This window comes from Dermochelys coriacea, chromosome 5, assembly GCF_009764565.3.
Source record: "Dermochelys coriacea isolate rDerCor1 chromosome 5, rDerCor1.pri.v4, whole genome shotgun sequence".
In the NCBI taxonomy this organism is placed as follows: Eukaryota; Metazoa; Chordata; order Testudines; family Dermochelyidae; genus Dermochelys; species Dermochelys coriacea.
In genome coordinates this window covers 84,748,779-84,775,082 of record NC_050072.1, presented here as the reverse complement: position 1 = coordinate 84,775,082, position 26,304 = coordinate 84,748,779, and the positions used below count along the sequence as shown (strand labels likewise).

The 26,304-nt window shown below is 40.1% G+C and overlaps 1 protein-coding gene across 2 annotated transcripts in view; it reads right to left on the bottom strand.

The window, feature by feature from the left end:
• ROR2 (receptor tyrosine kinase like orphan receptor 2) overlaps positions 1–26,304 on the bottom strand; it is a 223,908-nt gene that overhangs the window by 62,455 nt on the left and 135,149 nt on the right. The window lies entirely within an intron of this gene.

Sequence of the window (26,304 nt, the reverse complement as noted above, 5' to 3'; positions counted from 1 at the left end):
AAATCTAGTATTTCCCCAGCTAGTTCTATCATTTTACCATTAGCGCGCACTCAGACTAAGGCCAGAAGGGACCATCATGATCATCTAGTCCGACCTCCTGCACCTTGCAGGCTCCAAACCTGCCCACTTCTGAAATAAACCCATAACCTCTGGCTTAGTTACTGAAGTCCTCAAATCTTGATTTAAAGACTTCAAGTTACAGAGAATCCACCATTTACTCTAGGTCAAACCTAGAACTCTCTTCCCCCCCACCTCAATATTCCTAATGGTGTTGCAATTAATATCTTTTTGTTCAACTTTTTGTTTACGCACCAGTATACAATATCACAGCACAGCACTGGAAACTGTTAGTTGGCTGCTCCTGAAGAGCAGTAGGGACAGCACACAGAGTTGTTTTTTTTTTTATTTTTATGGTTTTTGCAAAAATGATGACTACTGTCGCAGGGTTTTGACTTTTTTTGTTTTAAAACATTCTTTCAGCAACAGGGAGGGGGATGGATTTATAAGAGATACAGTTATAGAGTTGCTTTCACTAGAACTACTTCTCGCAAGAAACAGCTCAACCACTAACTCCTCCAGAGGGGTTCCCAGCTCAAGCAGAGATAGGTGCCTCCCTGCAGCTCAGATGTTGGGCACTGAACTCCGTGAGGAGGTGGGGCTTGGGAACACCCCTCATTGACATCTTCCATTGGCTAGTGTGCTGGCTGTTATGGCTCCCATTCTCAAGCACCTCTCTCTCCCCACACATTGTATTGGGAGCACCTAACTCAGGCTTTAAAGATTCCAGTGTCTTTCAATGTGCCCAAGTCCCTTTGTGGATCCAAGCAAAAGTACTTCATTATCCTATACTCTCTCCTGTGATTCACTTTACCTAGCTACTTTGGTAAAATTACACTGCCTTGTCTCCACTAGGATTTTTACAGCGGGACAGCTAATGCATGTTAATTATTCTGCTGTAAAAACACATTTTTTTTTTTGGGCAGTGAAGCCAAAGCCAAGGTCTCATACCAAGAGTTGGAGGGGAAGGCAGTGTGTGACAATCCTGGAGAGGCGGTCTTTGAGTCACATGTGCATAAACTCAGCTTATTCTCAATGTTATGCTTTCAATTGATGACTTCTTCAAGTGACCGGAGTACACTGGGAATTACAAAAGAACAGGACGGTTTTATAAATAAAATTTTGGACAGGCGCAGTTATGATACATGATGACCTACACTCACATTCCTCTATGGAACATTCAATGCCCATGCAATGATTTAAGTGTCCTTTACTATTTTTTTTATGTTATTGATCTATGCTCAACTTTATTTCCTGTGTTTTCTGCATTCCTTTATCAGTTAAGTGGGATTCTCAAAAGGGACAAACATGAGAAGCCTATAGAGAGCGACTCTCTCTTCCCACACCCACATCCCTAGCTGGTGTTTTTTAACTCTCACATTAGAATGGAATGAGACAAAAGCATCTGCTGATTTTAAAATGCTTTAATAATAGCTTTATGTAATTTCTCCTTGTGCTTGGTATGTTTACATCTGGCAAAAACATTTGTCTCCAGATGTGCCTTATCAAAAAATAATTGCAAACCACAGACAGTATACACCAGCAAAGTCTCCATGACTAAGCAATGTTAAATCAAAAAATGCTCTGTGTGGGCTGTAAATTCTAAAGCCGAAACAGATCTGCCATTTTCAACTGTCACAATAATGAAAGAAACATTTTATCTTTTAAATATTCTAATCTGAAAGTTTTCTTTTTTAAACCATATTTATTATGAACTCTTAATTTTAAGTAGGGCTGTCAAGTGATTAAAAATAATCGCAATTAATCACAAGATAAAAATAGTAGCAATCAATCAGGGTTTTAATCACACTGCTAATAACAGAATACCAATTTAAATTATAAATATTTTTGAATGTTTTTCTACATTTTCAAATATATTGATTTCAATTACAACAGAGAATACAACGGTTTCAGAGTAGCAGCCGTGTTAGTCTGTATCTGCAAAAAGAAAAGGAGTACTTGTGGCACCTTAGAGACTAACAAATTTATTTGAGCACACAAAAGCTTATGCTCAAATAAATTCATTAGACCTGGTCTACAGTACGTGGTTATTTCTAATTAGCCGAGTTACCTCAAAATAAAACTGGTTCCATCCACATGACCAAACCAGTTTTTTCAATTTAAAGCACTCTTTACTCCGATTTCTGTACTCCACCTCGGCAAGTGGAGTAGCACTAAAATCGAGATTGCAGTTCCGGGTTACAGGTACTGTGGACGCAATTCGACGATATTGGCCTCTGGGAGCTATCCCAGAATGCTCCCTTGTGACCGCTCTGAACAACACACTGAACTCCGATGCACTAGCCAAGTAGGCAGTAAAAGCCCCGGGAACTTTTGAATTTCCTGTTTGGTGACCATCAGCACAGTCCACAATCACAGGTGACCATGAAGAGTCCACCAATCACAGGCGACCACATAGTCCCGGATTCGCAGACAAGCTCCAGCATGGTCCGAATGGGAGGTACTGGATCTCATTGCATGTTGGGGAGACCAAACTGTTATGGCAGAACTACGTTCCCCCCAAAAAAAAAAAAAAAAAAAGGAATGCAAATACATATGCTAAAGTCTCCAGAGCCATAATGGAAAGAGGCTACTCCGGGGACACAGAACAGTGTCGTACAAAAATCAAGGAGCTCAGGCAAGCGTACCAAAAAGCCAGGGAGGCAAACAGGCGCTCTGGGTCACAGCCCCATACATGCCGCTTCTACCATGAGCTGCATGCAATTATGGGGGGGGTGATGACACCACTACTCCACCACTGTCCGTGGACACCTGCAAGAGGGGAGTAGCACGGAGTGAGGAGGAGGAGTTATTGGAGGACAAAGAGGAGGAGAAGGAGGACGACAGTGCACAGGTGCCAAGTGGGGAATCTGTTTTCCTCCCTAGCCAGGAACTATTCTTAACACCGGAGCCAATAGCCTCCCCCACTCCCAAAGCATGCTCCCAGACCATGACCCTGGAGAAGGCACTTCTGGTGAGTGAGAGCTTGATCGGAGCTACACGGGGGGTGGGGGGAAACCTAGTCACGCTGGGCTGTTCGCGTTTAGCTTAAAGGGCTCATCCCTGCTCAGAGCATCATCAGAGTCCCACAGGGTGTGGGGGGGAGGGAGGGAGGAGGGTGTTGTGTGAAGCAATCATCCCAGAGAGCTTACAGGCTACCTGCAAGCTTAATTCTGTTGCCTGGCCGCATGTGATGGCTTACTCACACCAAAGTGGCAGGCACTTCAGTATAAGAGGCAAAATGAGACCTTGTACAAAAAGAACATGTGCTGTGTACTATGAATTGCCTGTTTCACTGAGAAACAGTGTCCCCTTTGTTCTCTAAAATGTATCTTTTAAAATACTACCCTCCCTTTTTCTCTTCCTGCAGCAGGTGCAAATGTTTCAATGTGGCCCCTATTTACTCCATCCCAGAGGGTGGTCCAGATTAGAAATCAGAAAAAAAGAACTCGGGACGACATGTTTGCCGAGCTCATGCAGTCCTCCTGCCCTGATAGGGCCCAGTTGAATGCATAGAGGCAAACAATTGCGGAGTCACGTAAAGCGTTACATGAATACGAAGAGAGAAGGGATGTGCGCAATGAGACCAGGCAGGATGCTATGGTCAAGCTCATGGGGAAGCAAACTGACATGCTCCACTATATGGTGGATCTAATGCGGGAAAGGAAGCAAGACCACAGACTGCCACTGCAGCCCCTGAATAACTGCCCTCCCTCCTCCCCAAGTTCCATAGCCTCCTCACCCAGACACCCAAGAACACGGGGGTGGGGAGCAGGCTACGGGGACCCACACAGTCAACCCCAGAGGATTGCACAAGCAGCAGAAAGCTGGCATACTCTAAATTTTTATTTGGTTTCTGGATTTGTCCTTCCCTCCTCCTCCACCCTCCTAACCCAATTACCCCCCCCCCCCCGACGCCTAGCTTCTGATTTCTCTCAATGTTTTGTGCAACAAATAATAAAGAATGGTTTTTAAACAATTGTGATTTTATTTCCTTTAATATATATATAGGGGGCAGGTAACTTTAATAGAAATGCACAACTCTCACACCGTACCCTGGCCAGTCATGAAACTGGCTTTCAAATCATAGAATCATAGAATATCAGGGTTGGAAGAGACCTCAGGAGGTCATCTAGTCCAACCCCCTGCTCAAAGCAGGACCAATCCCCAACTAAATCATCCCAGCCAGGGCTTTGTCAAGCCTGACCTTAAAAACTTCTAAGGAAGGAGATTCCAACACCTCCCTAGGGAACGCATTCCAGAGTTTCACCACCCTCCTAGCGAAAAAGTTTTTCCTAATATCCAACCTAAACCTCCCCCACTGCAACTTGAGATCATTACTCCTTGTTCTGTCATCTGCTACCACTGAGAACAGTCTAGATCCATTCTCTTTGGAACCCCCTTTCAGATAATTGAAAGCAGCTTCAAATCCCCCCTCATTCTTCTCTTCCGCAGACTAAACAATCCCAGTTCCCTCAGCCTCTCCTCATAAATCATGTGTTGCAGTTCCCTAATCATTTTTTTGCCCTCCGCTGGATGTTTTCCAATTTTTCCACATCCTTCTTGTAGTGTGGAGCCCAAAACTGGACAATGTACTCCAGATGAGGCCTCACCAATGTCGAATAGAGGGGAACGATTATGTCCCTTGATCTGCTGGCAATGCCCCTACTTATACATCCCAAAATGCCATCGGCCTTCTTGGCAACAACGGCACACTGTTGACTCATATCCAGCTTCTCATCCACTGTAACCCCTAAGTCCTTTTCTGCAGAACTGCTGCTGAGCCATTCGGTCCCTAGTCTGTAGCGGTGCATGGGATTCTTCCATCCTAAGTGCAGGACTCTGCACTTGTCCTTGTTGAATCTCATCAGATTTCTTTTGGCCCAATCCTCTAATTTGTCTAGGGCCCTCTGTATCCTATCCCTACCCTCCAGCATATCTACCATTCCTCCCAGTTTAGTGTCATCTGCAAACTTGCTAAGGGTGCAATCCACACCATCCTCCAGATCATTTACGAAGATATTGAACAAAACCGGCCCGCGGACCGACCCTTGGGGCACTCCACTTGATACCGGCTGCCAACTAGACATGGAACCATTGATCACCATCCATTGAGCCCGACAATCTAGCCAACTTTCTATTCACCTTATAGTCCATTCATCCAGCCCATACTACTTTAACTTGCTGGCAAGAATACTGTGGGAGACCGTGTCAAAAGCTTTGCTGAAGTCAAGGAACAACATGTCCACTGCTTTCCCCTCACTCACAGAGCCAGTTATCTCATCATAGAAGGCAATTAGATTAGTCAGGCATGACTTGCCCTTGGTGAATCCATGCTGAATATTCCTGATCACTTTCCTCTCCTCTAAATGCTTCAGAATTGATTCCTTGAGGACCTGCTCCATGATTTTTCCAGGGACTGAGGTGAGGCTGACTGGCCTGTAGTTCCCAGGATCCTACTCCTTCCCCCCCCCCCCTTTTTTTTTTTTTTTTTTTTTTAAAAGATGGGCACTACATTAGCATTCTTCCAGACCGGACTTGCCCCGGTCACCATGAGTTTTCAAAGATAATGGCCAATGGCTCTGCAATCATATCCGCAGATTGAGGGAGTCAAAGTCAGCTTTTCTGAAGTCCAGGGTCCGTATTCTGCTGCTCTCCTTTCTTCCCTGTGTCAGGATCCTGAACTCGACCATCTCATGGTCACTGCCTCCCAGGTTCCCATCCACTTTTGCTTCCCCTACTAATTCTTCCCAGTTTGTGAGCAGCAGGTCAAGAAGAGCTCTGCCCCTAGTTAGTTCCTCCAGCACTTGCACCAGGAAATTGTCCCCTACACTTTCCAAAAACTTCCTGGATTGTCTGTGCACTGCTGTATTGCTCTCCCAGCAGATATCAGGGTGAATGAAGTCTCCCATGAGAACTAGGGCCTGCGATCTAGTAACTTTCGTGAGTTGCTGGAAGAAAGCCTCATTCACCTCATCCTCCTGGTCTGGTGGTCTATAGCAGACTCCCACCACGACATCACCCTTCTTGCTTACGCTTCTAAACTTAATCCAGAGACTCTCAGGTTTTTCTGCAGTTTCATATTTGAGCTCTGAGCAGTCATACTGCTCGCTTACATACAATGCAACTCCCCCACCTTTTCTGCCCTGCCTGTCCTTCCTGAACAGTTTATATCCATTCATGACAGGTACTCTAGTCATGTGAGTTATCCCACCAAGTCTCTGTTATTCCAATCACATCATAATTCCTGGACTGTGCCAGGACTTCCAGTTCTCCCTGCTTGTTTTCCAGACTTCTTACATTTGTGTATAGGCACTTGAGATAACTCACTGATCATCCCTCTTTCTCAGTATGAGGCAGGAGCCCTCTCCTCTCGCACGCTCCTGCTCATGTTTCCTCCTGGTATCCCACTTCCCCACTTACCTCAGGGCTTTGGTCCCCTTTTCCCAATGAACCTAGTTTAAAGCCCTTCTCACTAGATTAGCCAGCCTGCTTGCGAAGATGCTCATCCCTCTCTTTGTTAGGTGGAGCCAGTCTCTGCCTAGCACTCCTCCTTCTTGGAACACCATCCCATGGTCAAAGAATCCAAAGCCATCTCTCCAACACCACCTGCATAGCCATTCGTTGACTTCCACGATTCGACAGTCTCTACCCAGGCCTTTCCTTCCATGGGGAGGATGGAAGCTTCTCTGATGTGCGTCATCAGAGAAGCTTCTCTGATGTGCAGCGTGCCCTGCTGCGCTCTTCTAATTGCGCTGTTGTCTGGTTGTGCGAAATTGGCCACCAGGTGAGTTGCCTCAACCTCCCACCCCACCATAAATGTCTCCCCCTTACTTTCACAGATATTGTGGAGCACACAACAAGCAGCAATTATAATTGGAATATTGGTTGTGCTGAGATCTAACCGAATCAGTAAACTGCACCAGCGCGCTTTCAAACATCCAAACGCACATTCTACCACCATTCAGCACTTGTTCAGCCTATAGCTGAACTGCTCCTTACTACTGTCCAGGGTGCCTGTGTACGGCTTCATGAGCCATGGCATTAAGGAGTAGGTTGGGTCCCCGAGGATAACTGTAGGCATTTCAACATCTCCAACAGTAATTTTCTGGTCTGGGAAGCAAGTTCCTTCCTTCAGCTGTTCAAACAGACCAGAGTTCCTGAAGATGCGAACGTCATGCACCTTTCCCGACCATCCCACGTTGATGTCAGTGAAACGTCCCTTGTGATGCACCAGTGCTTGCAGCACCATGGAAAAATACCCCTTGCGGTTTATGTACTGGCCGCCCCAGTGTTCCGGAGCCAAGATAGGGATATGCATTCCGTCTATTGCCCCGCTGCAGTTAGGGAACCCCAGCGCATTAAAGTCATCCACAATGGTCTGCACATTTCCCAAACTCACTACCCTTGATAGCAGCTGGTCAATGATTGCGTTGGCTACTTGCAGCACAGCAGCCCCCCACAGTAGATTTCCCCACTCCAAATTGATTCCCGACTGACCAGTAGCTGTCGGGCATTGCAAGCTTCCACAGGGCTATGGCCACTCGCTTCTCAACTGTGAGGGCTGCTCTCATTTTGTGCTTCAAGGCAGGGGACATCAAGTCACAAAGTTCCATGAAAGTGGCCCTACTACATACGAAAGTTTCTCAGGCACTGGGAATCATCCCATACCTGCAACAGTATGCGGTGCCACCAGTCTGTGCTTGTTTCCCGGGCCCAGAATTGGCATTCCACAGCATGAACCTGGCCCAACAGTACCATGATCTCCCAATCACCACATGCCATCCCGTCTGTATCCATGTCCTCATCACTATAGTAATCGCACTGTCATTGCTTCCTCGCCCGGTTTTGCAGGTACTGCACATACTGCTGGATAATGAGCGAGGTGTTTACAATGGTCAAAACTGCAGCAGAGATCTGATCGGGCTCCATGGCTATGGTGCCTGCATGGGTAATCCTGGAAAAAGGGCGTGAAACGTAGGAGAGCAGAGTGGCAGCAGAAGCTGTGCTGTTTGGTTCACGATAGCCGAACAAAGGCTGAAAATGGTGGTCTTCTGTGGCTTTCATGGAGGTGGGAGCCCAGGACAGACAACATGGAGAAGCTCGGAAGCGTGGCAATAGCAGGAGAGCAGAGTTGGTGGCGGAAGCTGTGCTGCTCGGTTCACGATGGCTGAGCAGATTTGAGTTGGAGAGGTGGATTCACAGTAGCAGGAGAGCAGCGGTGTACCGTCTGCTGAAAACGGTATGGCGTCTTCATGCCAAAAAGGCGCAAAACGATTGTCTGCCATAGCTTTCTGACAACACACACCCAGAAACACCCGCGAGAATGTTTTTGCCCCATCATAAACTGGGAGCTTAACCTGGAATTCCAATGGGCAGCAGGGACTGTGGGAATTGTGGGATAGCTACCCACAGTGCACCACTCTGACATTCGATGCTAGCCTTGGTACTGTGGACGCAATCTGCTGAATTCATGCACTTTAGTGGAGACACAGAAGACCAAACGTATAAAATAGCTTCTGAAAATTCGAATAGAATAATTTCGAAATAATTTCGTACTGTAGATGTATCCTTAGTCTCTAAGGTGCCACAAGTACTCCTTTTCTTTTAGAGAACATGAAGTGTACAGTGTCTCACAGGGGAAGGGAGGACAGGGTAAAGGACGAGAGGGAGAAATTATTATTCTTAATTACAAATATTTACACTGTAAAAAACAAAATAAATAGTATTTTTCAGTTCACCTCATACAAGCACTGCAGTGCAATGTCTATCATGAAAGTGCAACTTACAAATGTAGAATTATTTTTAACACAACTGCATGCAAAAGACAAAACAATGTAAAACTTCAGAGCCTCGAAGTCAAAGCACAAAGAGGCATATGAATGTTTAACATATCTGGTACCTAAATACCTTGCAAGGCCAGCTATAACAGTTCCTGCAAACGCCTGTTCTCACTTTCAGGTGACATTGTAAATAAGAAATGGGCAGCATTATCTCTTGTAAATGTAAACAAACTTGTTTGTCTTAGGCCTGGTCTACACTGGGGGTGGGGAGGCGGAAATCGATTTAAGATATGCAACTTCAGCTACATGAAGTCGACATAATTTTACTCACTGCGGTGTCTTCACTGCATTGAGTCGACTGCTGACACTCCCCCGTCAACTCCACCTGTGCCTCTTGCTAAGGTGGAGTACAGGAGTCGACAGGAGAGCGCTTGGGGGTCGATTTATCGTGTCTACACTAGACACGATAAATTGACCCCCGCTGGCTCAATCGCTGCCCGCTGATCTGGTGGATAGTATAGGCATACCCTTAGCTACTGGCTGAACAAGTAGGACTGAGTGCACTTGTAGGCTCTAAAGTTTGACACTGTTTTGTTTTTGAGTGCAGTTACGTAAAAAAAAAATTCTACATTTTTAAGTTGCTCTTTCACGATAAAGATTTCACTACAGTACTCACATGAGGTGAGATGAAAAATACTATTTCTTTTGTTTTTTACAGTGCAAATATTTGTTATAAAAATATAAAGTGAGCATAGTACACTTTGTATTCTATTGTAATTGAAATCAATATATTTGAAAATGTAGAAAAACATCCCAAAATATTTATAATAAATTTAAATTGGTATTTTACTATTGTTTAAGAATGTGTTAATTGACAGCCCTAATTCTAACTCTGACATTTCTGAACTAAGAGTTAAAGCAACACAGAGCTGTATTCAATATGAAATATTCCAAAGATTTTACATTGTACATGCCTCTGAATCAGACCTGCCAATGAGTCATTTTGCACATGGAAAGTTTTTTTCCCTTTATATTAAACAATATGAGAGAACCACAGATTCAAAAGTGCCAAGAGCCGCTCAGAGGCAGAGTTCATGCACCCACTTCTCCATTCCTGTTGACTGCTTCTCTAAATTCTTCATAATTTTACATTCCTGTCGTCTTAATACGTTCTCCTCTGCTAGAACCGGATCCACAGTGCTGAGCTAAAACAGAAAATAATCCTCGATGTATCCCCCACCCATTTACTCCCTGGATTGCTATGACAGAGAGAGCCACCGCTGTAGCTCACGAAAGCTTATGCTCAAATAAATTTGTTAGTCTCTAAGGTGCCACAAGTACTCCTTTTCTTTTTGCCAATACAGACTAACACGGCTGCTACTCTGAAACTTGTGATCTCTGCATCAAGTCTACACTGCTGGTAGTCCTTTCGAGACCCCATGCATCTTTTCTCCAGCTTACATCTGAGACCTTGTGTGTCACTGCATCTCTTCTCCACTCCGCTGTGTCAAGATCCCAGCTCTGATTTCCCAATTTGCCCCTTCCTGGTGGCTACTCTCCCATTTTTTCCTTTCTTCCCATGCATTTTTGACACCGTCATGCACACATGGACTGAACAAAAAACCTCCAGTTTCTTTCTTTCCAGGGCATCCCGTTAGACCACTCTAGACTGCAAATTCCTTGAGGCAGCTACGGTTTTCACTGATATCTTGCAGAGTGCACAGTATATTTATTACTAAGCATATGAATAATAATTAAAAATAAAAATAAAACCAACAGTAATAATGGTATATCGTATCTATGTTCCTAAACATTAATTTGGTTGGGAGTCTGGAGAATAAAAGGTTTTAAAACTTAAAGGATCAAGCTGTTCCTCATATTGTACACAGAATTTAAAATATTATGCATTTAAGGTCATGGTTTAGATATTCCTGCTATTACAACTGGGGGAAGAACTGGGTGGCTGCCATGTTACCCAATACTTTAATTGGTAGCGATAGAGGAGCAGACCTACTGGATCTTTTCAGATGCATGACTTATGTTTGCGCTACAGTATCTTTACAAGTAGAAAGCTTTTGGTAGATAAGACCTAATTGCGTATTATTATATTAATTTCAGATGTGACAAAAACACCAGACTTCATGTAGTATACAGTTCCAGCAGTGTTGCTCAACCTTACCAAAAAATGCCACCCATTAACTTCAGTGGGTGGAAGACTCGACAGGTCTGGCACTGAAGAGGGAAAAGTCTCCTGCGGTGAGGAAGGAAGATACTCACTGTGGGATACCAGGTAGCTCCCCCCCTCCACGGGAGTCTTGATCCCCCATTGGCCAACTGGGGGGAGAGGGATGCTGATTGGCCAGCATGCCCCAGCTCCCAGGATTTAACTTAGTACTGGGGCCATGTGGAGCCTCTTTCAGCTCCATTCCAGCAGCCCTACTCTACCCATACTTACCTAGGAATGGTCCCGACAGATGCTGGGCCGGGGGCTCATAGGATAAAGTAATGGATAAAGTGGGCCATGGTCCCCCGCCAGCACCCTCTGCACTCTCTGTCCCCCTCGCAAGGAGGAGGATGGCAGAACTCAGAGCAAGTTGAATCCTGGTAGGTAGGCTGAGGAGAGCCAATCCTGAGTTATGGGTTATATGGTAAGGAACATGTAACCCCCTCACTGTAACCTATTAAATACTTGGTATAAAGAGTATGGGTGATGGACAGGTAGTGCCCCTCTACTATGTTAAAATGTATTAAAAGTTGTGACCTGCTGTTTATTCCATGAATGTGTCTGTCCTCATTTAGCCACTGTGTCCGTCCGCATCAAAATTTAAGTATGTCAACTAGCAAAGGATGGATACGCAAGCGAGCAACCAGGATTACAGGTATGAAAGAATAGGTGGAGGATGAACTGCTCTTTCACATTAACTGTATGCAAACAGCTATTATTAAATAATTGACTTGAAGAGAAATGCGCATGATCTGAAGCCTAGATGCAATAGTATGAACTCACATTGCTAAAACGTTAGTTGAGTAGCATGCTGGTATGTAAATCTCTGTAGTTAACTGAAGTCAGACAAACCACCAAGGCTACTGTGGAGCACTCAGTAACCAGAGTGTCAATAGTCCCCTTTGAAAATGCTGACCGACAGAAAAAGGAGCCATTAATCGCTCAGGCCAACAGAACAGATCCTTAAGAAACCACAAACAGAAGAAAGAGATTGACATAATTTCATCTTTAATGCTTTAACTGAAAGATAGCAGCATTGGATAGTACTGCTCCCTCTTTGGATTGGTTGAATTATACATTGGTCATAAAGAGTAAGACTACAGAGACAGGTATGTGAACTGAACTCCTAACCTTTTGGTACTAAGCAATTAAAGTATACTGATAAAATGTGAAAGAGCAGTAAGGTTCTAGTGGTTTTGCTAGTTCATTGTGTGTGCTATATTTGTTGATTGCATAGATAAGAAATCTCTTAGTTCATAAGAGCTTGTATGCCATAAGCTAGTTATGAAGATTTTATTTTTTTAAAAAAATCTATTCATTATTCAATAAAAGGAAACATAAGAGAACAGACTGTGTTTTTGCACATACATTGCAAGGATGCAGCCATCCTTGCAAATTCAAGAAAGAAAAACAGTAGTGTAAAAATCAAGGTCCTTGCCCAATTTGGATTTAAAAACCAACCCTCTACATTAAGCATGGTATTATCCCTTCCTCTGTCAATTCCATCCCTTTCAGAATGTACTCTTTTGTGATAGAACATGAGGAAAAGTGGTCAACTTGATAGGGATTTGGTGGGGGGGGGTAGACAGTTTAGGCCACCTTTTATAAAAATTCTTGGGACTCCTTCTCATGAACTGGCATGGAAGTAAACATCCTGTAAGGCAGAGGCAAGATTGCCCTAGCACATGTACCAATACAGAATTTGTGATTTCTCAGTTAACAAAAAGTCTAATCACAGGGCATGCACTACTGATAAACTAATAGTTAAATACTCATTTCAGAATTTAACGATTTCTTTAGTTCAGGGATCATTTCAGTATATGCAAATCCGTTGTAATAAATAGAGTTGATAATGTTTATGGATGTAACACTATTAAAATATTATATTGCATGTTTATCAGCCATACAAAAAAAACCAAAAAAACAGATTACATGTAAGCTCCCACTGCTTAAACACTAACCATTTTTATATTTTAAAAGAATTATTTGTAAATTATAGCTGAGGAGCAAACCATAGATCTTAGTTCTGTCCAAACCTTTCACTTATCAATATATATTAATCCAGGAGCTGAATTAATTTTCTAGAATTAAAATAGTAACTCACCCTCTTTACCACTCACTATGTCAACCTTTGACTTAAGTTCTAACTTTATTTCAATAATATAAAACTCCCAAAAGAAAAAAAAACTTCAGTTTAATACCCCCTAATATTCTGTTCTTTTCTTCATAAAACTTTGTTGACCTTCTGTCAATTACTAACCTCTAGAACTCCCCAAACAAAGGACCCACTGTCGGCTTTGATTCAGCTACCAATCTGATTACTTTGGATTTGGGAAGCAGGCTATTTAGGTTGCTGAATCAGGGCCTTTAATTGAAATTCCTTTTCCAACATCTTCAGCCCTGGCAACCAATTGCAAAATGGGCTTGGCAAACCTGTAATGGGCGGCGAACCGTCTACAAAAGATGCAGTTGTACTACAAGATCAGTACACTGCTTTTATAGTTACAGAAGATTTAGGAGATCTACTTTTTCTGTGACAGTTGTCATTTCACATAAAAATACAAAGAGGGAAAATGTCTATACTTTTTAATTCAGTTGTTTGGTGCCAGAGGCATTATATACAGTTCTTAGAACATACACAACACACAGTGAAGTTATCTAATCAATTATTTCAATGTAAAAGTTGATTTTTTGATTCCTCAGAGAAAGTATCCTTTAACGTGATCTCAAGCTAAATTGACAGCAATAGGAGCTTTCACTATTAAAATGTTAGAATTCGAGTCAGCCTTTCTACGTCTGCTCTAACTTCAACAAGAGCTAACTAGCAAATTCACATGATACAAGAATGTTGAACCTAAGAGAAATGCCAACCTTACAAGTAACTAAAACTCAGGTTGGCACAATACACACCTAAATAAGAAGCCATTTTACTAGGGGTCAGATATATATATATATATACACAAGTTGTTCTCATTATTTATAAGCATCTCTCTTGGAATCATGAAACTTGTTTCCTTAACATAAATTTGTTCTGTTTTTCATGTCTACTAGACTGAAATGATTCATTTTTAGAAAAATAAGAAAAAAAAACATTGAAACAAAATATATATGAAGTAGAAGGCTAGCTCACATTTGGGGCCAATCAACCTTGACAGTGGCTAATGCACTCACTTTTTTGGTCAGAAATTTTTGCATAAAATTAAAATAAGTTTTTAAGCAATATATGCTATATCACCTTCATGCAACCCTCTCCTGTATTATCTACAAACAAGATTTCCAGGGTGGACTTTTGTATAGAGGGTGCCCAATCTTCAAATGATTGCATCTTAATAGGATTTCAAAATCGCATAATCAGAGATTCAGTTGGCACTTAGGCACTCAAAAACGGAATTTGCATACATGTACTAATCTGAATGTTTGTGCTCATATGCTTATTACGATATATTAATTTGCCTATGTTTGAAAACTGATCCACCAATATCAAATGCATGTCCCTAAAAAGAGATAAAACACTTTATTCAGTGTAGCATAAAAAAAAATGCTGAATCTACATAAAGCTGGAATGATCTTGATCTCCACAGGAAACCCTACCCCACTTCCAAAAAGAAAAATCTTACAATGAAGATTTGTAGTATATCTACTTTTTACTCATCCTCCAGGTGCCCCTACATGTAGCATCAGGTCAATATTAAATGCAGAACCAGTCCAGCCATCTAAAATAATAATATGAGAAATTCATACAGAGTTCAGCGGATCATCTGATTCATTCAGACTCCTCATATCATTTATGCATATTCTATACCACACAGCATTTCCAACTCCCTATCAATCTTTTGCCTTCCATTTACACAGCTCACATTTTGTGAGTTAAGCTGTTAAAATGACTTAAAGTTCTTCCCTCTGCATATCATATTTGCATCTTAAAAATGAAAGGTCAAATTCTATATAAACCTTAGAGAGAGACATATGGAATAAATATTTATTCTGATCTCCTTCAGAATAAAAACCTCATTGAGAAATTATAACAACATTGGGGTAGAAACTAGTTATGGTTTCATTTTTAAGTCCCCATTTTCAAATACAAATTATTTCTGAAAAAGCTAAGCTACGGTATAAAAATAGTCAGTCAAAAAGATCTTTAAAAAAGGGTAAGGTATAATCCAACTTGTCTGATTTTGTTAGATTGAGAGAGAGAGAGAAATATGGTTCAGTGGTCAGGTAATAGAAGACCTGAGTTCAATTCTCTGCTTTGCCACAGATTTCCTGACTGGCCCCAATCAAATCACCAGATTTTCATAGGTATTTAAGCACCTAGAGATTCAGATAGGCACTTTGTGGGATTTTAAAAAGTGTGTAGGTACCTAACTCCCATTGACTTCAAAATCTGTCCCTTAACCTCTTTGTTCCACATCTGTAAAATAGAAATAGTATTATTTCCTTTCCTCATAGGGTATTGTGAGGATACATATAATACAATATGATATAAATTGTGAGGTGCTCAGATTTGACGGGGGGGAGGGGGCATATAAGCACCTAAGATAAGACAGCTAGAAAGATCTAGGCATGAAAATAGGGGAGTGTTCAGCAGTTAACATAATTTTCAGAGTTTTAAACTGTAAAACAAGTCCTGATTTGCCAGGGACTTACTCCTCGATGAAAAGGACTACTTGTGGCACCTTAGGGACTAACAAATTTATTTGAGCTTAAGCTTTTGTGAGCTACAGCTCACTTCATCGGAATGCATTGAAGTGAGCTGTAGCTCACAAAAGCTTATGCTCAAATAAATGTTAGTCCCTAAGGTGCCACAAGTACTCCTTTTCTTTTTTGGAATACAGACTAACATGGCTGCTACTCTGAAACTCCTCAATGAAACATTTAAAGGAGTTTGGTTTAGAAATAATGAAGCTATAAAAGCCAAGAGAAGGATGTGAATTAAGGTGAAAACACACTTGCTAGAGCATAGGACAGCAGGGGATCCCATCAGGAGTCCATACACTTTATCTACTAATAGAGGCCATATTTTTCTATACTAAATGGAGAAACTATATTGTCTATGTACCCATAATAAAAAGGGGCAAGGAAAACAGGCTTTGTTAATATTAAGAAAGAGATGGCTAGGGCCAAATAAAACTCTTTCAGATAGTTAATAATAAAATTGAGGTATTTATGGCATAAAACACTTGAGTCATTTAAGCCATGAAGTCACATCAAAGTCATATGTGATTTTTGCAACTTATGAACCCCTAAGTTGACTAGGTATCACAAATACACACTATGTCATATGTAGAAACCATATCTATGTTAAACAGCTCTGAAGCAAAAACACACACCACCAAGTCAATACATTCAGGAACATGTAAAAACCCTTGAACTTTTTTTTTTTTTTTTAAATAAAGAGAAAGACATGGAACTCAAGCTAGCTTTCATAACAGACAGTAATTATTGGTTAAGTGTTATACTAAAGAAAACCTTTTGGAAAACATGGACACATTCCAAAGCTCTTCTCCACCTCAGCTGTAAAATCTTAACTTGAAAGCCCTCAACAGCAGCACTAAACACACCTGCAGCTCAAAGAACCTCAAGTTAACAAGACAATTATTCATGACATTATTACATGATTCATTATTTTACTGCTTCTGGCTGTGAAAATAAAACAGTCTCAACCAAAAGACTAAAAATAATCATGATTTACGAGTATAACACTCCACCATTAGGAGAGAACAATTTTCATAGTGCTCAGTTTCTAAAAAATCATTTAAAATCCAAAAATACCAGTCCTATGTGCAGCTTTGGGCTGAAATCTTTAAAGGCCCCAGATGAGAAAAACACCCCATTCAAGGAACACACTTAAGCATGGGCTTAACTCTAAGCACATGCTTAAGTAATTTCCTGTATTAGGGCCAAAGTAATAACATTAGACCCTCTGTAATAGGAAGTAGGCTAAAAAGAATATAGGTCACAGTTGAGTCTGACAAAGAAAAAATATTTTATCCTAAAAGTCATTTTCACATTATGATGCTGCAATAATGTTAAACTTTTGGAAGGCTATCAACTAGGGCTGTCGATTATTTGCAGTTAACTCAAAAAAAATTAATCGTGATTAATTGCACTGTTAAACAACAGAATACCAATTGAAATTTATTAAGTATTTTGGATGTTTTTCTACTTTTCAAATATATTGACGTCAGTTACAACACAGAATACAAAATATACAATACTCACTTTATATTTTTATTAAATATTTGCACTGTAAAAATGATAATCAAAAGAAATAGTATTTTTCAATTCACCTCATACAAGTACTATAGTGCAATCTCTATCATGAAAGTGCAACTTACAAATGTAGGGTTTTTTTTGTTACATAACTGCACTCAAAAATAAAACCATGTAAAACTTTAAAGGTTACAAGTCCACTCAGTCCTACTTCTTGTTCAGCCAATTGCTCAGACAAACAAGTTTACATTTGCAGAAAATAATGCTTCCCGATTCTTGTTTACAATGTCACCTGAAAGCGAGAACAGGCGTTCACATGACACTTTTGTAACCAGTGTTGCAAGATATTTACATGTCAGATGCACTAGAGATTCATATGTTCATGCTTCGGCCATTGGTCCAGAGGACATGCTTCCATGCTGATAACACTCGTTAAAAAAAAAGGTGTTAATTATATTTGTGACTGAACTCCTTGGGGGAGAATTGTACGTCTCCTACTCTGTTTTACCTGCATTATGCCATATATTTCATGTTATAGCAGTTTCGGATGATGACCCAGCAAATGTTCATTTTAAGAACGCTTTCATTGCAAATCTGACAAAATGCAAAGAAGATACCAACGTGAGATTTTTAAAGATAGCTACAGCACTCGACCCAAGATTTAAGAATCTGAAATGCCTTCCAAAATCTGAGAGGGTTAGGTGTGGAGCCAGCTTTCAGAAGTCTTAAAAGAGCAACACTCTGATACAGATACTAGAGAACCCGAACCACCAAAAAAACAAACAAACAGTCTGCTGGTGGCATCTGACTCAGATGATGAAAATGAACATGCATCGGTCTGCACTGCTTTGGATCGTTGTCGAGCAGAACCCATCATCAGCATGGACACATGTCCTCTAGAATGGAGGTTGAAGCATCAAGGGACGTTGAATCTTTAGCGCATCTGGCATGTAAATGTCTTGCGAGGTCAGGTATAGCAGTGCCATGTGAATGACTGTTCTCACAGGTGACACTGTAAACAAGAAGCAGGCAGCATTATCTGCAAATATTTGCGGTTGTAGGCTCTAAAATTTTACATTGTTTTATTTTTGAATGCAGTGTTTTTTTGTATATGATTCTACATTTGTAAGTTGCACTTTCATGATAAAGAGATTGCACTATAGTACTTGTATTAGGTGAATTGAAAAATACTATTTCCTTTATGCAAATATTTGTACTCAAAAATAAATATAAAGTGAGCACTGTACACTTCGTATTCTGTATTGTAATTGAAATCAATATATTTGAACATGTAGAAAATATCCAAAAATATTTAAATAAATGGTATTTTATTAACAGCTCGATTAATCATGATTAATTTTTTTAATCGCTTGACTGCCCTAATATCAACATCTTGTAACTATCTTCCAAAAATAAAAAAATTACATCAGTCTGAAAAGAAGGGGTGGCTTGAGTTCTAGCCAATCTACTCTCCTACAAATAGCAAGTGCAAAGTATTATACAGTACTTAAGAAACTAAAAGCTTTTTTTAAAAATGTTGAAATATTCGTGGGTAAGCACTTACCATCTCTATCTTACCAATACAGAATTTGAAATAGAGACAAATTAGCACTAAAATTTTCAAACCTGTGAGCCTAAAGTTAAATATCAATTGAAGTAATGTAAGCACCTAAATAAAACTTGATTTTTCAGAGGTACAGCATACCCAAAACTTCCTAATGCACTGGAATACAATATTTATTCTCAAGTAGTTTAGTGGATTCTTAGAATTATCTTCTTTGAAATCAGCTGACATGGCAATTCTAGACAAATTCCATGCAGACAAATAGGCAGATGTGCGTTATTATTACCGTGTTTGGGCTTGTCTTCTCTAGAAAACTAGGTCATTTTAGAACACAGCTTTGCAAAGTCATGTTAACAAAACACAATGGGACTGTGACCATTGTGTTTAAACTTCATGTCAGCTGCTCGCAGATCAACCTTACTTCAACCATAGGTTTACTCAAGACCAGCTAACGTGATGGTTAAACATAACAGTTCTGGATTTGTAGATTGCAAAGTTGTGTATAACACTGCATTAGTTAATATGACTCCTCAAGGTGGTGTTCTAACAAGGCAATATTCTAGTGAAGAGAAGGTCTTAAATACAACTACTGCTTATAGTTTCTACATATATAAAAGGTGGCCACCTCTCTCTCTTGCTAGGGATAACTGTACAGAGATGCATCCGATGAAGTGAGCTGCAGCTCACGAAAGCTTATGCTCAAATAAATTTGTTAGTCTCTAAGGTGCCACAAGTACTCCTTTTCTTTTGTACAGAGATGAAAAACTGGATGGCTCTGGAAAATGGGATAGTGTCTCTGTGAAACATGCCACCAGTCTGAACGGAATTCAGGTAAGCAATATCTGAAAGTCATTACCATTTTTGTGGATTTGTGTGGTCTAGGTGAAAAACTGTTCTAGTTCTTACAGCATATGTATTCTCATCACAAAAACTGAAGTACTATTGCAGTTGATGTTAACTGGCATCACTGTTGATCGTTTCAGTGCAGGCCAAAGGCTGTGTTAGCACGAAGACTCAAGGCTGGGGTAGAGGTGCATTAGCAGGTAAGCTTGCAATACTACTCTGTGCTGTAACTGCGTTGTGGACAGAGAACTCAGTCTGCATGCAGTCAATCTGAACTTTCACAAGCAGACATGGATGGTTTTTTTAAAAAAATACAAAATAAAAACAAAAACTAAAGTGTGTTTAGTGTATGGAATCTGAATTCCTAGGTAGGGAGGATTCAGGAGTAGAGCTGGTCAAAATTCTTCAATTTTTAAAAACGTAAATAAAAATTTTAACAAAATTAGAAAAAAATCATGAATTTTATTTATACTGGTTTTTCAGTCAGCTTCTTCTCATGTTTGGGTTCACTGCACCCAAATACTACATTTTGATGGCAATTGCATTCTCTTTTGAATGGGCTTTCTTTCCAATCTGAAATGCACACAAAAACTATTCTTAGTGCACATCCCACAGTCCTGCACATACATATTGGGGCACCAGGGCTAGCGGTATTGTCTTGAGAAATTAAGAACAAGGACCTTGCAGGTACACTCCCTGTTCAGGCATGGTCAGTGCTACATTTCCTATTTGCCAATCTTTGAGTGCTGCTTCGGAAACTGCCACACTGCACCACTTTCTCAAGCAACCAAACCACCTCTGTGTTTTCTGGGGAGCTATAGGTGGATGAGTTTTTAAATTCAACACAGCACAGCCTACTTTCAGCACTGAGCTCAGGTTCACATGCTGTTTAACTGTTCTAGGCAGGACAAGTGATTCCTTCTCTCACTGAAGAGCCTGTCTGAGCTCTCTGATTAAAACTGAGAAAGGATAAACAATCTCCACATGAGAAATTCCTGTTTCTCCTCCTTCTCAAGCCTCCCTTAAAAGCTACAGGAATGATTCATAGCTCAGCAACCTAAAACAGAGCTGCTGTCAGTTACTCTTAATATATTTATTTTAATTAGTAGAGCTATAACAAAAAACTTTTACACTACAAAAAGACAAAATTTACTGAGCTTTATTCTTTCCTCAAAATAAAACACTGAAGCGAGTAACTGAATAGTGGGAGTATACCCAGCTGGAAACACTTGCAGCTTTCAGAGGGTGGACAGCATGCAACCAAAACTAAAATCTGGTCACAGTTCCACAGATAGAAGCCAACAAGCTCATTCTCAACAATACACTGATGTACAGAAAATGTCTTCTGCTGAGCTTTCCTGAATGCAGGCACATGCACTTGTGGGTGGGTTTTCAAAAGCATTGGCAGTTCGAGCTGAACTGCTACATTTTCTCTAAGTTAGGCAGGGAACTCCTATAACTCATTATCCAGTTACATGACTGCAACTCATGTTAATCATAAGCAGTTCAACTGTAATCACATTATGATGATCTACACTTAATAGCATCATTTAAGGACACTGTCACATTAATGAATTGGCAAAGTAAATGGCTATCCAGAAAGTGACAGCTACTGAAAATGCAGTTCAACTCAGAAAATGATTGTAAAACTGGCACCTTCTTACTCAAAAGGTATGCATCCGATGAAGTGAGCTGTAGCTCACGAAAGCTTATGCTCTAATAAATTTGTTAGTCTCTAAGGTGCCACAAGTACTCCTTTTCTTTTTGCGAATACAGACTAACACGGCTGCTACTCTGAAACCTGTGCATACTTGTATCTGCTTCCTTTACTGTGTAAAACATGCTTTACTATTTTAAATTCCTATTACCACTGTAAAGCCAACAAAACTTTAGGATAGTGAGCTTCATAAAATAATTTATGAAGTTTTGATCACAGAATTTCCATCGTTGTTGATACATAAGCCAGAAACACATCTTGACCTTTACATTCCAAGGTGAGAACTGGAGTACTTGTGGCACCTTAGAGACTAACAAATTTATTTGAGCATAAGCTTTCATGAGCTACGTAGCTCACAAAAGCTTATGCTCAAATAAATTTCTTAGTCTCTAAGGTGCCACAAGTACTCCTTTTCTTTTTGCGAATACAGACTAACATGGCTGCTACTCTGAAAGGTGAGAACTGAAAATAAAAAAAAAAAAAAACCAAACCCCACATCTAATAAACTGAGAAAACTTGATCTTGAAGTCAGTCACATTCAAACACAGAACACCACATTTATGGTTTTTACACTCATTTCCGTTGTATTACTATAGTTTAATTAAGGCCACTTAATTTCAACACATGCAACGAAAACTGATGTCCATGGAAAAAAGTGTTCTAAACATATTCATATGCAGAAGTGGAACAAGCTGTGCTCTATTATACCCCAGCAGTATTTACTGATGTAAAATTGATTGGTTCCACCCTTAAATTATGAAGTCCACAAAAGTAGACACCAAGACCAAGCAACTGCCAGATAACCCAACAGTACTCCTAACAGTTCTGAAATATGACATTTTCACTTATCTTTGGCATTTGAAAGGGATTTTGTTTTCAAGACATTTGTGAAACAGAATATTATCCACAGTGAGAATACAAAATGAGCAAAGATATGCATTTCATCTTAATGCATTTAAATAAAATGTCTACATTTCAAAATAGATGATATATATATAATAGGCGCTTTACAATCCCATAAGTATTTATGTACACACCTTAATTGTCACTTTTAGATTTGATCCATTTACTTAGAACCACTGTTTACCTAATCAAAAGGGACAGGTGTGGTTTTCATTATCCTTAAGCAAATATTTGCATAAGTAATACTTATTTGTGTGATGCATTACAATAAAGTTACACAAGTAAGAGTCAAAAAAACACCAACCCACTTCTCTTGGAAACTAATACTTTATAACATCTACGGGCAACTGCCAAAGGAATTGTTCCAAGTATGTAAGCAATCAAGTTCCTTTACATTAGTTATAGGTAACTTTTAAAGTTTAGGATATAGAAAAGGGTACAGGTGGGTAGATCTAATATACAGGAAAGCACACAAGAACCAATAGTGCTTCTTTATATCCAGGCACTAAACAGAACAGTGTTAACAGATTATGTGACTCTAGGTCCTTGGAGGAGATGCCAAAACCTCTGTTGGTAATGAGGCTTCATGTGGATTGGTGCACTCCATGTATCTGATATTTGTAGAAGCAGCATGGTTATCTTGTGCAATGGAAAGTGAGAAAGCTTAGGGGGTTAGGATGCAGCAAAGGTTTCAACAGCAAATTATCTCAGTTCTTATAAAACACCTAGGAATATGAATCCAGTCAGGTTATTCAATTAACTAAACATTTCAAAGCCTTCCTTGGGAGAGTGATGTCATGGGAGGAGATTACTGGATAGCTCAGGGTATTAATGAAATACAACAGACTATCACTTCTAGTTAGGGTGGCCAGACATCCCAATTCACCAGGGCTGTTCAAGTCAATTCTGTGAAACTAGGGGTTTGTTCAAGTTTGTACACATCACCCGGTCACCTTCTCTGTGCTTCGTGAGTGGTCTTGAGCTCAGCTGTACTTGTACCTATCGGATTGTGAATTATGGTGCTTTCCCAAGCGAGTTCCATAAACTCTGACATCATAATCAAAAAGGCTGACAAAGGAGGTGCTGTCGTCATCATGAATGGGTCGGAGTATGAACAAGAGGCTACTAGGCAGCTCTCCAACACCACTTTCTACAAGCCATTACCCTCTGATCCCACAGAGTTACCAAAAGAAACTACAGCATTTGCTCAAGAAACTCCCTGAAAAAGAGACTGCTGAATTGGAATTAATTTGCAAACTGGATACAATTAACTTAGGTTTGAATAGAGACTGGGAATGGATGAGTCATTACACAAAGTAAACGTATTTCTCCCCCCTACCCCACCCCCCACTGTTCCTTAGATATTCTTGTTAACTGCTGGAAATAGCCTACCTTGCTTGTCACCATGAAAGGTTTTCCTCCTTCTCCCTCCCCCCGCTGCTGGTGATGGCTTATCTGAAGTGATCACTCTCCTTACAGTGTGTATGATAAACCCATTGTTTCATGTTCTCTGTGTGTGTATATCAATCTCCCCTCTGTATTTTCCACCAAATGCAGCCGATGAAGTGAGCTGTAGCTCACGAAAGCTTATGCTCTAATAAATGTGTTAGTCTCTAAGGTGCCACAAGTACTCCTTTTCTTTTTGCGAATACAGACTAACACGGCTGCTACTCTGAAACCTGTCATAATCCATAGTGACAGGTTTCAGAGTAGCAGCCGTGTTAGTCTGTATTCGCAAAAAGAAAAGCAGTACTTGTGGCACCTTAGAGACTAACAAATTTATTAGAGCATAAGCTTTCATGAGCTACAGCTGAAGTGAGCTGTAGCTCACGAAAGCTTATGCTCTAATAAATTTGTTAGTCTCTAAGGTGCCACAAGTACTGCTTTTCTTTTTGATAATCCATAGTGTGGCAGCATAATCAGTGAGGAGTTTGCCAGAAGGCAGAAAGATGACATGTTGGGGTTAGCATACAGCTAAGGCTCAGATAAGCAACATGAAGGAGGAGATCATAGCAGCAGGACCCAGGCTCCATAAAGGTAGTGGAAAGGGTGGGTCATAAGAGAGTGGGAAGGTAGCTGGCTGACAAGAGAGGCTGAAAAGCAATGGACTCTTCCTCAAATGTCAGAAAACTTTGCAACTCACATTACCCATCACTATCAACACTCCAATAATAGGTTTCTTATCTTAAAAACCAGTTCACTAGCTGAGGTTGGGAATAAAAAGTAGGCAACTGATGGCTGCTTTCTGGTAAATGAGCATTTCCATCACAAAAGACTACCATCAAAACTAGCAATAACTGGCACTCGTTAGCAGTCCGTAGAAGTGCCAACATTTAGCAATCAGAAATGATCCCTCAGAGATGCAGGGTTCAATTATACTGTAAAGGCAGAAGGGGTGAGGGAGGTTTACAATATCTGGCACCCAAAAAGTAACTTTTATTAACACAAAACTTTTCTCCAAGGCTGTCATACTTGAATTTCTCAGCACCAAGTGTTTTTTAAGTGATGTTACTTTTTCATTTTGTGAACTTACAAACTATTTCATTGTCCCTAATTGGGGGATGTACAGAGGCAGTTTATATTCTGATCTAAATAATAATCCACAGCCAAATTATGAAGATCTTTTTGGTGGGAGGGACTATAATTGGTTGCACTGGGTAATTGCTGGCATTGTAATAAAGATACGAGGACATGCTGCCATGTAATTTGTGTACTTTGGGAAAATATTTTAAAAATTCTGTTCAAAGCATTAAACAAAAATGTACCATGTTAATCAGCGTTATGTGTTATGGGACTGAAGAAACGTGCGTCTGAAAAGATCAGAATGACTATTTGTCTGCACTGCACTTTCTGCCGCGAGATAAGAAGTTATGATGCACTAGAAAAGCTCCTCTAGATTTTCCATTACATGATGGTTCTCAGTTTTTCTACAAAGCAGCTGACATGAAAGAGACTTTGTGATTTACAATACTGCTGTATGGATGTAGATAAGATCCGGTCAAAGATCTAACACCAAGAACTCTGTACTACTCCTAGAATGGGTTCTCAAATATTTAAACTATGACTCAGAAATTCAAAAGATGGATATATTCCCCTCTGACCTTGCTGGCTCTGTTCTTCTCTGTTCTGTTTCTGTGCCCCTTTAGTGTAGATTAATTTGAAATAGCTAACCTGATTTGCTTGACAGAATAAGCATTGTATTTCTAATAAATTAAGAAGTGCTCTGCTCAATTATGTGTTTGTCCATTAGTGTCTCTTAGCTTCATAGCATGGGTTCGATAAATGAGGCATCTCTTTTGCTCATGTGATGATTCATCTAAGAACAACATCAGTGGGAGAAGTTATTAAGATAACTAAGAGTCAAATGTCAAGTTACACTTCAAACATTTTAAAAAGAGCAGTTAACTTCAGATTATATTAAAATGCAAAAGGTGCTATCTGCACGAACCTCTTGTTAAACTAAGACTCACACATAAGTAAAAAGCTGGACACTACATGGCTGTATGCATCAAAATGACTGGAATTGCCATGTTCTAATGAACTACTCCAATTACCTGCAATAAATTTGAAGGCAGTCAAAATTCTTACCTCACTTCCCTCAAGAAATAATTTGATAAAATAAAGGCAAACTCGTTCCTTTATATTTTTTTTCCTGTATAGGCAGATTATGGATAAAACGTAGGCAAAACTTTGTACCAGAAATAAGTAATAGTCACTTTGAATACAGACATGACTTCTGCGTTTAAAAAAAAATGAAAGGAACCCAAACATATTCACTTGTATACAAGCAACAAAAATGACTCCACAATATCATGTAATTATTCAGCATTTATGTTTACACACAAACACACACACAGAGATAAGTGAAAAAAATTAGAAAATAACCTAAAGTTTACAGCTGCTGTATAAGACAAAAAAAAAGATGCTAAAAATAAAATGGCCTGGCACTGCAGTTCCTGCATATTCAAAATTTGCATTGATATGAATAGAAGTCTGAGTA